General features: G+C 43.6%; 1 protein-coding gene across 2 annotated transcripts in view; it reads right to left on the bottom strand.

Annotated features, from left to right (window-relative positions):
* Positions 1–3,570, bottom strand: part of BBS4 (Bardet-Biedl syndrome 4) — a 40,586-nt gene extending 37,016 nt beyond the window's left edge. For both annotated transcript variants that reach the window (XM_035899422.1, XM_009643900.2), the window contains exon 1: positions 3,526–3,570. The gene's annotated coding sequence lies outside the window, so the exon portion shown is untranslated. The remainder of the gene's footprint in view (positions 1–3,525) is intronic.
* Between the last annotated feature and the right edge of the window lie 1,499 nt (positions 3,571–5,069).

Here is a 5,069-nt window from a genome sequence, read left to right as displayed (position 1 = left end):
CACAATGAGGGTGGTTAAACACTGGCAGGGGTTGCCCAGAGAGGTGGTGGAGGCCCCATCCCTGGACACATTCAAGGCCAGGTTCGACGGAGCTGTGAGCAACCTGATCTGGTTAAAGGTGTCCCTGCTCCCTGCAGGGGGGTTGGACTGGGTGACCTCTAAAGGTCCCTTCCAACCCAAAATATTCTGTGATTCTATAATACCTTACTCCTACCCAGTACGCACACAGGCCAGCTGTTACAACCTGAATCCAGGCACTGTTGCCATTGAAGTTAGGACTTCAGCGATGACTTGGTCATACTCTACTACATTTGCATACAACATTTTCTTTAGTTATTACAACACACACTGTATTTGGGCTCACAGATTTGATCCACACCAAACTGTTGATAGGAGAGGGGCCTACGCTCTTCCACTAATGTTGCTTTCAGTAGTTCTCTTGCATCCTGCTTGAAAATACAAGGCAAATATTAAAAGGCAAAATTGCTGCAACAGAAAGGTACCATTCAGTCTTTAAAAATGTCAGTTTGAAATAAGTTTAGCAGCACTCTTCTGTTAAAAGAGAACCAATGTAGATTTGCCTGGCTCCTTAAAGTTCACCATAATTATCCTCGGCCAAACTAAAACAAGATGAGAGTCTTCATTAAGACATTCTAGAAAAATCTTATTTTAAAAAAAAAACCAACAAAACCTGTCATGGGAAAAAGAACCTATTATTTCCTGCCAAACTCCACAAAAGCATTGCCAACATCACCTTCATTCTTTCCCCTCCTCTCTTACGTGCCCCCAGTGTCACACCCATACACAAAGGGCACTGTTATATCACTCCCTATAACAAATCTTTTTGCTGCCCTCATTTCCTAGGGATTAACAATCAGGCAGCTCAAAGCAGCTTTTGCCCACTGCACTAAAGGCAATGCAGTCAAATATCAAATGGGAAAGCACAAAGGCTTCCAATGAATTTCATTTCAGAACTACCTGAAGTATGGCAGGTACCAGAGATGCCTCAATTTACCTCGAGAGACACAAACCAGAATTACAAAAGTCAAGGGCTAGGTTTTTTTGTTGGTTTTTTTTTTTGACTTCACCATAGTTAATTCTGAGTCAAGGTTCATATCAAAAGGGAGATCCAGAGCCATGAATAACTGGATTTAATTTACTACTTTCTCCCCTCCAGCACGCAGCTGCGCAAACACCAATGCCAAGCGAAGGAGGTGGAAGGAACATTGGCTGGTGACGGAGACAGACCAATTCTTCTGCACCGCCTTTCCCCAGCCTTGGACTTGCAGCCTTAAAACCTGAAGGAGTGTTGGTGGCCCTTTTTAAAGAAGCATCCAGCTCTGTTTGAGGGCTGTTAATGCAAAATGCCGAGTAGGAGAGAAAATTCCCTCTGGGCGGCCACGAGCAAGCAGCCCTTTATCAATCAGGAGGCAGGATCTGGAGAAGGAGTCCCATTAAGAAAGTTACAGCTACCGCAGCTCATCCTCCCAAACAATCAATATTAAATTGCGCACACTTAAAAGCAGGAGGGCACTTGACGGACAGTTTAACAAGCAAGCTGACAGAGGCATGACAGCTTCTATACAGCACACCTCCGTGGCTCGTTTGTAAGGCTGATGGCCCCATCTTTCTTTTTCAGCTATTCCGTTCGCTGATGAATTATGCAGAGTTGATTTAATAGACCTCAGCCCGCCAGGAAAGAGCACCAGAGCGAGAGTCCATCTCTGGGCAAACACCATCAGCCCGATCCCTTTACAGATAGTTTATTTAGAGAACAGCAAGCGTACGCTGTTCCTGTAAAAACAGACAGAAGGCACAGCCTCCCAGCCCACCAAGTCAGTGCAAATGTCACAGATGGGACTTGCACGACGAGGCAGAACAAGGTGGGGGTTACCAAGGATGAGGAGATCATAATCTTTATAGTCATAATCTTTATAGAATTATATAGATTATAGAGTCATAATCTTTATAGAAAAGGATGGAGACAAACCATCTCGCTAAGGAGGGAACCAGCACCTCCACAGAAGCCGTGCTCATTGGTTCAAATTAGCAGCAATCCTTGCTCTGAAAGAGCTGACAGTCCAGCTAAAAGTAAATTTTGGTTTTATTTTTCCTTGCATACAGGCCTGAAGCAGTAACAATAGCTTCCTCTTCAGCTCCTCTCAGCAACGTACAAAAGAGGCTTGAACTTGTGCAAGCCAACAGCTGTAGGTCTACTTGAAATGTCAAGCACTGTCTCCAGGACAGCCGTATTCTGCTCAGGTGCTGGAATTCTGCTGCCAGGAATTCGGACTACCTGTGATGTTAGCGTGACCTCCCCAAAACAAAAGCAAAGTGGCTTTCCAGCTTCCGAGGACCTACACGTAAGGTGAAGAACTTCACCTTTAGGCAGAAACTACAACGGTAGTACCCGGTTGCCAAACAAGCTCCTTTTTAATGCCAGAGTTAACACCAAGGCAGCCTCCATCATAAGTAGTTCAGAAATAATGGGAGGTTTCCTCCCAAAGTGTACTCTGATGGGCACATCACACATTCAGGGTAACAAACAGCCAAAGTACAGTGTTCCCCAAGTGAGCTTCCCAGAATTAAAAGGTAAGGGAAAAGGAGGACTGCTGCTGACTGGCACTGTAAGTATATTGGGGTTCTAGCAGCGCCCCAGAGTTCACTCTTAATTATAAATCTGAATTTATGGGGTCCTCTGGACACCTGAGGAAGGAAAATCCACAAAAAACCCCAACCCAAACCTGACCTTAGGTAGGCGCGAAAGTTTCTATAGCGAACAGATCCATACTAGGAACATGAGCACAGATCAGCACTGCAGAGAAAGAAACGCTCATCGCGTGCGCTGGGACAAGTCACGTTGCAAGAACGAGGGAAGAGGGGAAACATCAAACTGTGCTGTAGGCTTTACTGGACCCCTTACAAAACATCGGGTTTTAGTCAAACATTTTGAACTGATAACTGAAATTGTTCCCGTTCCAGTTCAGAGTCAACCAAGATTTCAAAAAAAACAACTCAGACTTAGTTACATAATTCTCATTTTCAGTATGAAAAAAAACCCCAACCCAAAACCAAACAAACTATAGTTAAAACCAGTTACACAACTGGTTAGATCTCACTCATGCATTATCAACATGACATGACATTAGTTTCCCAAACTCATTTCTCCAGCAAGATGTTATTCTGAAGAACCTAAAGTGAACAAACCCCTCTTACTATTTAAGAAGATAAATGAGCATCAAACTCATTAGCAGCCCAACAAGCGTGTACACAATAAAATCAACAGCCTCGTAGATTATAAGCAAACACACTGCAGGCTGTAGGTACAATAAGTCAGCCAGCAACGGCACTGAGCTAGTGATCGTACAGATCATAGAAAAAAGGAGGTGTGCTCAGCAGGGTACAGTCTGGATAGTTTCATCTTTTCCCAGTGGACATTTACTTCTTACCAGGTGGCTGCACGTACTATAAAGAAACGTTGAAAACCAACCAGCCCAAGAAACACAATCACATCTTCAAACAAACCTTTTTTAGGATGGGGTTTTGGAGGTTCTGTAGCCACTGGCAATGAAGAAACCTGAAAAGACAGAAAAGAGGAGCATTAAATACACCAGGCAAGGTTTCTTGAAGATCTACTCCACAAAATAATCAGAAAGGACAACAGGCAAATCCCAAAAGAGGGCATAAAAATAGCATCACTGCTGCTAGACAAGTGCTGCTCTTCCCAAGCCATGACTAGAGAGAGATTCCTGTTCGCCACATAGATTAAACGAATCCACTCATTTTACAGTACACTCCTGTTCCGTAGGCTCACTGCCATTTATTAGGATTCTAGAAGGTGATCGTTACCTTGTAAAAAACCAAAGCTCGAGCGTTTAAGATGCTAATTAGAGATCACACAGGAAAATGGCAAAAACTTTTCTCATAAAACATTTATAAAGTTAATTAGAATAAAATTGTTCCTGGGGAACCGTCAGAGTCCACAGGCATGTGAGCACAGCAACACCACATCATACGGTGAGCGACAAACCTCGACCTGCAAATGTTGCCCAGAGCTCACGGACAAGCAGGCACCCAGACTGCAGAAAATAAATGCAATTTATACTTTTTTTTTTTTCTTCCTTTGCATCAAAACCCAAGCCTTCGCAGAAGAGAAACATGACTACGCAGGGAAGCATTCCTAGCTCCTCTTCCCCAGACACAAACCAGGATTTTATAGACTTGTGTCGCCTCCCATCTCCTTAATAAACAATTTTGTGAGGTGGAGATTCAGTTCCTTGTAATGTTTTGGCCGCATTTTCTACTTCTACTCTTGTTTTTTATTGACAGGGGCGAGGACCAGAACTTACACAGTATCCGAGACGTGGGAACACCCCAGATGTGCACAGGAAAGGCTTTTACCAGCTTTGCTTCTCAATAATTTTGAACATTTTATTCGCCTTTCTGCTTGCTGCTCTGAAAAGCTGAGTTGATACTTTCATGGAATTACCTGACTCCACAAACTCCTTCCCAAGTGCAATAACCAGCACAAAGCCCCCCCCCCCCTTTTTTTTTAATATATTTGCAATTTTTTTTAACCTATACACGATTCCGACTCTCACTGAGCCCTGTGAAGATCTCCCTGTAGTTTTTCACATTTCCTCCTCGCATTAACAACTTTTTAGCTGTCCTTTTGTCTAGATCATCTCTAGATACACTGAACAACACAGGCCCTGTGCAGATCCTTGCAGGGCTTAATTAACGACCTCCCTCCACCACAAAAAAAAAGAGCATTTATTCCATCTTTCTGCTCTTTAATGAGATGTTTATTCATGAGAGGGTTGGGGATATTTTTTGCCTTATTCCAAGACGATTTATTTTCCTCAAGAGCATTCAACGGTAAGAAATCGGGTCGCACGACACAGCCTGCTCAGCAGTTTTGCAGAGGGCAATTCTGCAGAAGCACCAAGTAAAGGGGGAAGAGCCAGCTGAGAAAGGCTTCGGTTTCTTTCGAAACCCTGAGCAAAGCCACAATAAAGCTCAATTTCCATGGTGTTTCCGCTACCAAGCACGCAAGGATTAAAACCTCA

The sequence above is a fragment of the Egretta garzetta genome, unplaced genomic scaffold, assembly GCF_000687185.1.
Source record: "Egretta garzetta isolate BGI_Z169 unplaced genomic scaffold, ASM68718v1 scaffold287, whole genome shotgun sequence".
Classification (NCBI taxonomy): Eukaryota; Metazoa; Chordata; class Aves; order Pelecaniformes; family Ardeidae; genus Egretta; species Egretta garzetta.
This window is presented reverse-complemented; position numbering and strand designations above follow the sequence as displayed.